At 41.8% G+C, this 13,114-nt stretch overlaps 1 protein-coding gene across 2 annotated transcripts in view; it reads left to right on the top strand.

The window, feature by feature from the left end:
• The window catches only part of DPYD (dihydropyrimidine dehydrogenase), a 3,662,673-nt gene that overhangs the window by 2,635,691 nt on the left and 1,013,868 nt on the right, over positions 1–13,114 (top strand). The gene's annotated exons all lie outside the window — the stretch shown is intronic.

Below are 13,114 nucleotides of genomic sequence, written 5' to 3'. Positions count from 1 at the left end.
ATGTACCCCACCTCCATGGGCTCCTCCACTGGTTTTTTTTGGGGGAAGATGCGAGCAATGTGGCCCCACTCCCCACATTCAAAGCATTGTGGGCCTCTGGGGTGTAAGGGCTCCATCTTTATGGATCTATTTTTTTGAACATCCACAAGTACTTTTGGTTTCTTTTCCGCTTTTTGCTGTATTCCGCTCTTGGAGGATTTTTCATTCTCCCATGGTAAAGCTCGGGGTTGAGCCCTGGTGTAATTAGCAGCCATCTCTATAGCTTGTTCCGGTGAGAGATTAGAATGTTGTCGGAGCCACCTCTGTGACCGGTAAGGGAGGACCTCCATTAATTGTTCTAAATAGATCCTATTCATTATGTCCTCTTTAGTGCTACTATCCGGTCTCAGCCATTTGTCCGCGGTCATCATTAACCTGAAAAATAGAGTCTTTGGGTTTTCCCTAGGGATACCTCTCTCTATGCGGAATCTAACCCTATAGGCCTCCGCATCAAGTCCAAAAAGGTCCAATATAATTTCCTTGATTTCTGCATAGGGGGTGACTCCATTAGCGTTTGCTACTTGATATGCTGCTTGGCCTCCCCAGTTAGGAGCGGGGTGAGGTAGAATGGCCACTTGTCTTCGGGCCAACTGGAGGCTCTGGCCGCTCTCTCAAAATTCAGGGGGAAGGATTCCAGGTCTTCCCCTGACACATATTTCTGTAGAGCGACACCCGAGGGATGTGAAAAGGCAGGGCGCCGTTCTCCCTGTACTACCACAGTGGGGTCTTGTACAGCCCTTTGGAGACCTTCTATTTGGGCGGCAATGGTGGTCTTGAATACCTCGCGGTTCTGTCGGGCTGAGACCATTTAGCGTTCAATAGCCCATTCTAATTTCTCTTGGCCTTTAATCAGGTGCTGTATTACATTTTCCATCATGGGATCTCTGATGGAAGTATATCCCACTTCTGACACCAGTTGTGGGGGTGTGGATTGAAGTAGGCTAAGACCAAATCGAGGTAGGTAAGGTTTTATTATTTTCAATATTCGCCTTTTGCGACTAGTTAGTCTCTCTTCTGCAAATCAGGCTGGATCTGTGATGGAGGAAGGACTTCTAGATATGGTGGCAGCCGGGTCTTCTCTTCTTGGTATCCCTCGGTTTTCTCATGGACGAGGTGGGGTCCGAAGAGCGTAACAGAAAAACAGAAGAGAGGCTGTCAGTGAAGCCGTTTTCTCTGGGTACCAATAATAGGGCCGGGGTGAGGAAAGACCTGTTTCACACGTGGACACTAGTGTACTTTAACATTCGAGGGATCGTGAAAGGTGCCGGTGTACAGGAAGGAAAGAAAAGGAAATGGGGTTAGGGGAGGGGGTACGCGGGTATTGGGCTAAAGGAAACAAAACTCCTTTCGGCACTCAAGGGCGCCCCCGGTCCCATACCTGATAAAGCCATGCTCTCCCAGGAACATGGCTCGAGGATGAGCGGGAACGTTGGCCTCCTGGCACAGCTTCCTCCGGACGCTCGTCTTCTTCGGTCTGCCGCTTCTCGCTGCCTTCGGGTAGATTCAGTCTCCTCTTCGTTACCGCCTCTGCTCCTTCGGTCTTCACGTTGGTGACGTCACACGCTATGCTGTGTTCTTCCTGGTTCTTAACCAGTGATCTTCCTATGACGTTTCTAGGGGGTTTGTCTTCAGCACAGTAGAACACCCAGTTAAAGGAACAGGACTCGTTCTCTTCAGCTGGATTCCGATTGGCTTCCCACGACCAATCCTCCTGTTGGGGACCAAAGAGAGAAGGTGACGGGGGTAGAACAGTCCACCAGTCTTTAATGTCTTCAGGTGCCACTTATTGCGGACCGGCCTGGTCACACAAACGCTATATAAAACTCATTAAATAAAATAAATAAATAAATAAACCGCGCAACCGTCATAATACATACATGTTGCGTATGTGCTATAAGTCACGTACCAATCGCATAGCATATGCGTTGGGAAAGTCGTACTCTCTTTGAATCCAGGCACACTTGCAAAAGGTATACACTTTTACTTTGTTTTTTTCCCACCAAACGTCATAATTTAGGATTACAAACTTAAGTAAACTGTATTTGTTTTCATATGGAATCATTCATTATCTATTGCACTTGTTCATTTGTTTAAGGAGTTAGTGAGTTAAGAATTAATCGCTATTGCAGTGGACGTTTTTTGGCTCAGAATTATTGCAGTAAGTTATGCAGTTATTGATAATTACAAATACAGGATTGTCAAGGGTTCAGCTGAAAACATATAAATTAATAAATGCCTTTCATGTTACAGTTATAAACTTGTAGCATTGAATGTAAGTCAAATCACGTAAAAGTGTTTCATAACATTGATGGTAGATCTCTTTACCAAAAAACATGTAGTAGCCCTTGTGTTCAAATTGCAGCTACCATATTGCATTTCAGCCCAGGAGAAATATTGAGTCTCATCTCATAGTAAAGAGTAGAAAAGACAGGTAATAATAGTAATCACCAGGTAGGGAGGAGGAATATCTGTCCATTCAGTTCCCCATAAAAACATTCAAAAAATCAGTATTAGTATGGACACTTGTAACTGTGTTACCTTGGTTATCTTAGGAAACCCTCATAAACGCGGTGGTCAAGTCGTTTGCGGTGTATCTTGTTTCTCCGCCCCACACACTCGTTATGGCATTATCATTGGGTTTCTTAATTGTGCTGTATGCCGGCCTCAAGCCTGAGGCACCCTCTGGAGAACGCAGTAAGCGCCCACAAAAAATTTATAAAAAACAAACCTGCATCCAGAAGTGAATTTTAATGACAGAAATTGGATGGGGTTTGTGATTAAAATATACTCATTGGGTATACTGGTAGATCGTGTTACTGGATCCTGTTATACCACTTTAAAAAACTGTCAACATGTTTCTGCCACTCCTTGCTCAGCCGGGTCTAGGGGGCATTCGTCAGGACTAAACAATGATACTTACACGATTTGGGCAGTAATGGAAGTGGATTTTGTGTGACCACTATGTTTCTTGTCGAGGTAATTGTGTACCTGTAATTATAGAAACATAAAAAAACAATGTGGGGTGCACATACAACACTGTTTACATTCATTTACAACTATGACCTCAATTTAAGGCAAACTTATCATTGGCCTAATTTAGCCCTCATTCTCACTAGAGAAGTCCCTGTAAGGAGACCTTCGTGTTTCAGCTATAATTGGAAGATTTCTTAAAGTTTCTTAAATAACCCATAAGCTTTACTACTCTCCTTGGGGATTGTGTTGATTCTGTGTTTGGTGGTGTATTCTTCGGAAAATTACAATTCCATTTAGTTTGTCTATACTGTTATTAAGAGTATCTGGCTGTATACGGTTCAACTCGGCTTGTTTCTACTGGTATTAAGAATACTTAAGATCTAAATCAGCCCCAAGGGGTTTATGGGTAAACAATGCCCCACAAATTTTTCTACATGATTTAGTATTCCGACGAGACTGGTCAGCAATATCCTGGAAGTGTACATTAGACTACTTAGTCCTAATAGTAAAAACAGCAAAAAAGACTGTCAGATGAACTATTAGCACAAATCCAAGTATGCGAAAGCGAACTAAAGAAAGTAGTACATATCTCCGTCTATAAAAAGAAATTAGAAGAAGTGAACAAAGAAATGAATGAAACAAAGGAGTATATAATGCAAAATAAATAAAAAAAATTGAGCAAGGATCAGAAACGGTTCAGCCAAGAAAAAATGCACCCTTACTCTAAGGAGGAGTACACAGCACCGGAGCAAGGCTCTGATAATGAATCAGGAGGTTGGAATTTATCCGACACTTTAGAAGGAAGTCTAGAAGATCATACACCAAAGAGAGGAAAACACAATTCTCGCTACCAGCGCCCGCGGAGGGCCAGTAGGTGGCCAAGGTTGAACTTCACAGGACACCAAATGCCGTTTTTCCAGCCATATATGCCACACTATTCAGGTTGGATGAATCCTTACAATCAGGGGATGTCACCGATGCCTCAAATGATGGGACAGCATATGCCATGAGCAGATAACCTGCAACAACAACAACCCTTTTTTTTAGCAAGAGGCCAAAACCAAAAAGGAGGACGACGAAAAAATCTAACGTGGCAAGATCAACAACGGAATATGATGACCCGAAGCATGTCATCAGAGAAACCAGGAACCAGCAAAATGAATCACTAATTGTGAACCTCACGGACACGATCTTATCGGAAGATCAAATCAAAGTTCTGAACAAAGGACTGGGATTCGTCCCTACGCCCATGCTAGACACTTTTAAATTGAAATGCGAACTAGCGGAATTCTGCAGATCCCTGAAACTAAAAGCATATTTTGCAGGCACAGAACCCCGGGAAAATGAAGGGGACACCGACCTGAGAAGAAAATCAACGTTCAATCCCCCAAACAGTATGATTCCAATAGAAATACAAACATTCGAGCAAGCACTAATGAAAGGTGCGGATGAACTAAGAAACAACAAGAGGAAATCCTTTCAGAACTTAACAAGGAACGACCGACAGGCCCTTGAGACATTAAAGAAGAATGAGAAGATAATTATCAAGCCGGCCGACAAGGGGGGTGGCATTGTCATTCTAGAGAAAGAAGGGTATAACCAGCAAGGTCTTACCCTCCTTTCAGATAGCAAATTCTACAAGAAAATAATGATTGATCCGACACCGAGGTTACAAAATACCATAAGCATAATGATACATGAAGCAGAAACCAATTCATGAATATCAAAGAAAGAAGCAGTGTATCTTGTAGCACGTGAACCGAAGATACCTTTCTTTTACTCGCTCCCGAAAACACACAAGAACAGATCACCTCCACCTGGTCGCCCGATAGTTTCGGGGATAGGTTCAGTGTTAGAACCTCTGTAAAAATTTGCTGATCAGTTCCTCAAACCGTTAGTACAACGCACACCAACGTATTTGAAAGATACCCGAGATCTGCTGAATCTACTAACAGGAATGACTTTCAATCAAGAAACAATGTTACTAGTTGGACTAGACGTGGAATCACTTTATACCAGCCTCCCTCAAAAGGAAACGTTACAGACTCTGGAGAATATCTTATTTATGGAAGAATGGAACCACCGCACTCCACGACACTTTGTATTAGAATGCTGCCGTCTAGCTTTGACAGAGAACTTTTTTTAATATGACGGAACACTATTTATACAGAGCCATGGAACTTCCATGGGAAGTGCGTTTGCTCCATCAGTAGCAGGTCTGTATGTAAGTGAGTTTGAGTCCTGACACGTACTAAACAATTCCAATCCATTTGTTACAAGTATATTGTTTTGGAAACGATATATAGATGACATCATAATGCTTTGGAATAATGATAAAGATCTGAACATATTTATTGAATGGCTCAACCAGAGGTACGAATGTCTAAAATTTACCTTCACAACAGACACAAAGAGTCTGGATTTTCTAGACATAACAATCTTGATTGAGAATGGACTGATCGAACCCAAGACGTATTACAAACCGACAGCTAAAAACAGTCTCCTGTCATATAAGAGTTTTCACCCGAAACCATTACGAGAGAATTTACCGTACAGTCAATTTCTCAGGCTAAAAAGGAACTGCAGTAAAGCAGGAGATTACAGAATACAAGCCAAAGAACTGAGCCTGAAATTACAGAACACAGACTACCCACTAAAAACAATAGCAAAATGCCAAAAAAGAGCGAAACATCAGCCCATAGATTGTCTTCTTCAAACAACTGTGAAAGAACCCATCACAGACCTTGTGACATGCGTGACGACATATTGTCCAGCGACTCAAGCAGTGCAAAAAATTGTGAACAAAAATTGGCGAATCTTAACGTCAGAAAAATTTAACTGCCCAAAACCAAGATTCGCAAATAAACGCACATAAAATATAAAAGATATACTTGTGCACACACGACCACAGAAACGTCAGAAGAATTTAGTAACAAGGAGTATTGACATGGTCCCAATAACAGGTCATTACCCATGTGGAACCTGTTTGGTGTGTAAATTAACGACAGTCAACAAGTCTCTACAACTCCCAAACTCACTAATCTGGACACAAAGACAACACACGAATTGTAATTCGACGCACGTAATTTACATGGTCGTATGCCCTTGTGGAAAGAAATACGTCGGAATGACGTGTAGGAAAGTGAAGACAAGGATTGGAGAGCACAAGAGTAATATCAAAACGAAAAAGAACACAACACAATTATATGCACACTTTACAGAACAAGGTCATAAAGCTGAAGACCTCAGGTGGACTGTAATCGAAATGTTACATAACAATACCCAGAATGCAGAAAGAACCTTGTTCGAAAAGGAGCAAAGATGGGTAGATCGACTGAAAACCAACATAGACGGATTAAATGATAATGTACCGTGGCACCAATTTTCAAAGTAAAGACTGTAAATACAATTTTGAGAGCTAATACACCTTGAAGCATTAGGAGATCTGGACCAAGTGAAACTGGTCTGCTGAGAATATCTATAGACATTTGAAAGGAGTACCTCATGATAAATGTCTATAAAGTGTCTTCGCCCCAAAATAGATCATTCCACAATAGATCTAGAATACTTAGATAGTATTCAAGTTAAAAACTTGGAGGCAAATGAAGAACTGGGCGACATGACGTGAAAAACTAGTGTGCTACTAGCGTTCATGGCCTATCAGAAGATAAACAGTTAGATCATATCACGTTAGAGCAGTATTTCATAACTTAGAACATAGTGATTAATTTGACACGAAGTACGTTTGCCCCAATGTAGAACGAGGCCCACAAAATGAAAACAATATTCTGCAATGTGTTCTAATGAATGAATGTGCATTCACATTTAAAATGTAAACTGCCAATTGTATTACAACCTCTGCCAAACAATGTAGACTAAAACTATTCCCAATAATTCGGAAACGAGAATAGATACGGTGGGGGTGTACTCAGTCCTATTTCTATCACGACGAGTACACGGAGTAAAAAGACTCTTGAGAGGCGGCTTCCGCGTCCAGGGTCAGAGCCAGCACAAGACGCGGAGAAGACTCCCTACGCGGGTAAGACAGGTACCGGAGTGAAAGTTCTCAATCTTGCCGAGAGCTTTGTATTTATGGATACCTTTGGTCCTTTATTTACAGCCTGGGATCAACGTATCCTTTAATCCCCTGAAGACACGTGCCATAAAGAGGACGGAGGTAAATTTAACGATACGGGTAGTGAATGGGCCAAGTATAAGTGTTCACTAACGAGCGCAGTACTTAGCCAGAGACTCTTAATACCAGTAGAGACAAGCCGAGTTGAACCGTATACAGCCAGATACTCTTAATAACAGTATAGACAAACTAAATGGAATCGTATTTTTACGAAGAATACACCACCAAACACAGATTGAACACGATCCCTAAGGAGAGTAGTAAACCTTATGAGTTATTTAAGAAACTTTAAGAAATCTTCCAATTATAGCTGAAACACGAAGGTCTCCTTACAGGGACTTCTCTAGTGAGAATGAGGGCTAAATTAGGCCAATGATGCGTTTACCTTAGATTGAGGTCACAGTTGTAAATGAATGTAAACAGTGTTGTATGTGCACCCCACATTGTTTGTTTATGTTTCTATAATTACAGGTACACAATTACCTCGACAAGAATCATAGTGGTCACACAAAATCCACTTCCATTATTGCACAAATCGTGTAAGTATCATTGTTTAGTCCTGACGAATGCCCCCTAGACCCGGCTGGGCAAGAAGTGGAAGAAACATGTTGACAGTTGTTTAAAGTGGTATAACAGGATCCAGTAACACGATCTAATAGTATACCCAATGAGTATATTTTAATCACAAACCCCATCCAATTTCTTTCATTAAAATTCACTTCTGGATGCAGGTTTGTTTTTTATAAATTTTTTGTGGGCGCTTACTTATCTCTGGACACTACTGCGTTCACCAGAGGTTGCCTCAGGCTTGAGACCGGCATACAGCACAATTAGGAAACCCATTGATAATGTCATAACGCGTGTGGGGCGGAGAAACAAGATACACCGCAAACGACTTGACCACCGCGTTTATGAGGGTTTCCTAAGATAACCAAGGTAACACAGTTACAAGTGTCCATTCTAATCCTGATTTTTTTAATAGAAAAGACATGTGTCAGCACGTATATCATGTACACTATCAGATGTTAAACATCAAGGTCAATACTTAGGCTTACTAAAAATGTTCTGGAATGTTATCTTATTTGCAATCAAGCATTCTGCAGCAGAGATTAATCCAGTTGTGCAACCAGGCATTGTAAGGATTCTCAGTGCCTCTGTTTCTGTTCCTTATTCCATTCCTACTGCACACATACATTATAGATAGTAGAATGGGGTTGGCTCTGTTTTCTGTTAAGTGTGAAAGCTACCATAGCTACATTTGGATCCAGATTACATGCTCAAGTCATTTTGACAGATTGCTTAGCTCAAATTATTATTGCAACAACGAACAATGGTTTCTGATATAACCTTATCTGAAATTTTAGATATAGTAAAAACTCTGCAGCAGGAAAATAAGACAATAGTCAGATGTCATTACATACAGAGGGGAAACAGCCATCACAACACGGTTTTTACCACGCGTTGCTATTACATCGTATGCGTTACAATGCATGCGATGTTATGACGCATGGTAAAACCACGCATACCCTTACATCACATGCGCTTTTACAACCCAGTGGCTAAAGCCGGAACCGGGAGCAGAGACGGCTACGCTGGAGAGGAGAGAGGTAAGGGGGTTTGAGCTTGGAGTCGGGGTTTCTTTTGTAGGGTTCAGGGTAGTGTAAATGTAGTGTTCTAACATTTGTGTGGTTTTTAACGTTTTAGTGTGTTTTTTTGTAGTGTAGTGTATTGTTGTAGTGTTTGTTTGGTGCAGTGTATTAGGGTTTCGGCTACTGTTGTAGTGATTTAGGTTTTAGGGTAGTATAGTAGCGTTTGTGTAGTGTAGTGTTTTAGGGTTGAGGGTTGTGTAGTGTTTAAGGGGTTAGGGTAGTATAGTAGTGTTTGTGTAGCGTAGTGTTTTAGAGTAGTGTAGTAGTGTTTGTGTAGTGTAGTGATTTATGTTTTGGGGTAGTGTAGTAGTGTTTGTGTAGTGTAGTGTTTTAGGGTTTAGGGTAGTGTGGTGTTTTAGGGTTTAGGGTAGTGTAGTGTTTTAGGGTTTAGGGTAGTGTTGTAGTGTTTGTGTAGTGTAGTGTTTAAGGGTTTAGGGTAGTGTAGTGCTTTAGGGTTTAGTGTAGTATAGTAGTGTTTGTGTAATGTTTTAGAATAGTGTAGTAGTGTTTGTGTAGTGTTTTAGGGTTTAGGGTAGTGTAGTAGTGGTTGTGTACTGTAGTGTTTTAGCGTTTAGGGTAGTGTAGTGTTTTAGGTTTTAGTGTAGTATAGTAGTGTTTGTGTAGTGTAGTGTTTTAGTGTTTAGTGTAGTATTGCTTTACCATGCATGCCCTTTCTTTGTAATGGCATGCGTGGTAAAGGCATACTCGTTGTAAAAGTATGCGATGTAATGGCATGCGATGTCATTGACATCGCGTAGTAATACCCGCCTTGTGATAGCACGCGTGGTATTACTATGCAATGTAACGTCATACAACCCATACAGAGCCAATGACCACTGAATTTGGGCCTTGCTGCTTCCTTTAAAAGACAGTGAGTCTAGTATGCAGTTGTTTTCCCAAGTTCTACCCATAATACCTTTAGCACCTCTTGAGAGATTCAGTTAAACCACACAAATTTGTTCCATATTCAGTGTCAACTGTTTTGTTTGTGTATGCTGGAAATGTCACAGGATGATCTGACTAAGGTAGTTTTCGTTTTTGTCTTACTTAAATGGCAATGCTGCTCCCTGGGGTTCTTCCTTAATATTTCACCTAGCATCCGCTGAATTTGTTTTCACATTCTCCTTAATTAGGTCATTGATTTGAATTTAAAACAAGGTCATCAAAACATAATAAAGTATGTGTTCACCTTTAATCATTTAGGGGTCAATTACAACGCGGCTCGGAAGGCTTTCAAGCCACAACTTAAAGGGCAGGTCATACTCCTTTCCGACCGCCTCATTTTGGTGAAGTCGGTCAGAAAGGAATTCGACTAATTATTCCTGCTGGTTCCCGATAGGCTCAGAGAGCCCGTCTGCCAGTCGGAATGCGGCAAGTATTCTCAAATGCGAGCCTTTCCACCCTTGAGATTACGCTGACTATTTCCGACATAGTTTCCATGCTGGTCTGTCCGAATCGGAAACCATGTTGGAAAGTGTCTTTGGTAGGGCCCCATTGGGTGCACCGCATCCAGTTGGAGGTCGAGGGGGCACCTATGGTGCCCCCCTGTTGACCCCTGCACCTTGTGGCAGGCACCTTGAGGTGCCTGCCACAGGGTGTAGGGATGAACCACACCTCCCATTTTACTATGGTAGCATACAGTACAGCAGGTTTACGGCCGGAATGCAGGCTCCCATAGTAAAATATAGGAATTGGGTCACATCCTCCACTTGGTGTTGGTCAGTACCATGATCTATGAGGTGTCGGGTGGAAGTGATTCCGTCCGTCATCGTAATGACCCCCTAAGTGTTTTAGTCTGCTTGTCCTGAAGTAAAAAATATCTACCTTGTTTTACCAAGTGTTTTTAAATTAATTAAAAGATTTACTGGCACTGGTACTCGATCCCCTATGACGTATGAAGAGCTCATACTGTGTGTGGTACAGGTAGATCATTTAATTTAACATTAGTCAGAGAATATAAAAATGATACTAAGCTGTTTGTAGCATGCCTTAAAATAGAAGGAAATAGAGGAAAATAGAAATTCAGAATTTCCAAAAACCATGCAACTAGATTGTTCCAAAGGTCTGCTTTCTAAAGGAGAAGAGAAATACTATCTGTGCAAAGTATATTTATAATCTGTGGTAAATCTGGATTTTTAATAGAAGATCATGAAAGTAAACGTGTGTTTTGTAAGAGTTAAAAGTGGCAATTTCACATTTGGAAAAGGTACTGCATTTGAAAACGCATTCCTTGACAAAAATAGAGCTTCTTTGTTCATTGAGGAATTAAGTTATTTTCCAACTCACTCATACATCTGTAAAAACTATGCAAAACATTCTAGTCTTTGCTAATTTTTATAGAAAGTACATTTACCCATTCTCTGATATTGTCAGATCTATTGCTAAATGTTTTCACAAGTGTACCTTTGGAAGTTCAAAAATAATTGTATCAAGCCCTTCATTGCTTAAACCCTTGCCTGCTGATGACGAGCCCAGCTCGTCATGATTCACAGTGGAGCTGTGCAACAACCGCGCCACTCCCCCGCGCAGCAAATTCCACACCGGTCTGGACGTTCTACAGGAGTGGGCATGACAAGCACAGCTGCACTGTGCCTCATGATGAGCTGGGCTTGTCATGAGCACCGCGATGTCTCGCGCGGCTCCCATCCCCCAGCACAGGAGGGGAATTACCCTTGCAGTTAAGGGGTTAAAGAAACATTTTCAACATGTTCCTATTTTACAGCACCTAAATGTAAAACATGTATTGTAGCACTTAATGCATCTAACACGCAGTGGGGAAAGTGGTATCCCAAAGAAATCCTATACCTGGCATCTTGTGGCCTGCATTTCTCAGAAATTACCCCAAAAGAATTCATTTACACCAACCGGGAAAAAGAACTCTTGGAAGAAAAGAGGTCTTTTGAGGAGTGAAGACATTGGGGCAGATTTACAAGCCCCTTGCGCCGCTTTTACGCCGCTGTTGCGTAGCGGTGACACAAAAGATGCACCATGGTGCGGGGTTATTTACAACGTGACGCATCTCCCAGATGCGTCACGTTGTAAAGCCCTGCGTCATAAGAGGCATACCATCGCAAGGGGGGGCGTTCCGGTGCAGGAACGCCTCCCAAAAGTGGCTGAGTGAAATCTACAAGATTCTCTCCTTTGTCAGACAAAAATGGGTTCTGTCTAGAACATCTTATCCTCAAAACCTGGTATGCTGCTACCATCATTGTATGTCTACAACCCAAATCATCGACATTAATCACATGGTTCTTCACAGAGTACCGTTGATGCCCCCTTCAATATTACAGAACAGGTTCTGGAACTTTGAGCTACCATATGCTGGCCTGGTCCTTAGAGCACACATTAGATTAATGTGCAGGTCGGCTCAAAAAATATAATCAAGAAACCAGTTTCACCTGCAGTCGGGTATTCAGAACAGGGATGCACACCGGTGTAAAATGCTGGGGGTGGTTTCCATCCCAACACTTTCTTTGTAGCCTACAGCCTTTCACAAGTAAGCTGCCAGAAGAGACAATCTAATCTGTCTAGGAGTTCCTGGATTGATAATGTCTGGTTGAACATTAACTCAGTGGGAGCAAGAGAGCTACAGATGGAGAGAACATTTCAACATCTTGAAGCAGTTAAAGGCACAATGGATTAGGTTCTGAGCAATGTCAGGATGCAAGCAGATGCTGCACTAGAGTAATATGAAGAGCTAGAAAACAGTCCAAATGAAATATTATCTATATCAGTGTCCTCAAGAGAGATGTGCTATGACTTATTTGGAAGCCTTCCTGCTGGTTCTGCTTTCCACTGTCCTTGGAGATAACCACTCAGACGTCTGGTTGAAAAAAGTACACAGGTGGACTGCTAAAACCAAAGAGGTCCGGGGATCTGTAGAAGTCCTGGCTAAATTCCTTACCTTGAAGGTGACGGACACAGTACTACGAACAAGTAGAAACAAACAATAATCTACAAAATTGCTAGTACTCTCTGTATCTTGATAGAGTGACTGGCACTTTGCAAAGGTCCTACTTTTTCCACCTGCTCACTGGACAACAGCAGAACAATAGATCAGAAGCTAAGGAACCTTCCTGTTAGACATTTGTTCATCTACCAGATTCCTTCACATTCAGCTGGAGGGTGAAAGTATGCTCTCAATGAGCAGCTCAAAGAGAAGGCCAAAAGGCAGCCTCTCCGGGGAACTCAGCAGCTCAGTTGATGAAGACCAGATCATAACTAGGCATGATACTAGGAACCAAGCAGTGGCCCATCTGACAAGGGCTGTTTTTTAAAAGTAAAACTTCTATCTTTTTTATTTGCCCTTTGTAGCTTG

The sequence above is a fragment of the Lissotriton helveticus genome, chromosome 1_1 (genome assembly GCF_964261635.1).
Source record: "Lissotriton helveticus chromosome 1_1, aLisHel1.1, whole genome shotgun sequence".
In the NCBI taxonomy this organism is placed as follows: Eukaryota; Metazoa; Chordata; class Amphibia; order Caudata; family Salamandridae; genus Lissotriton; species Lissotriton helveticus.
This window is presented reverse-complemented; position numbering and strand designations above follow the sequence as displayed.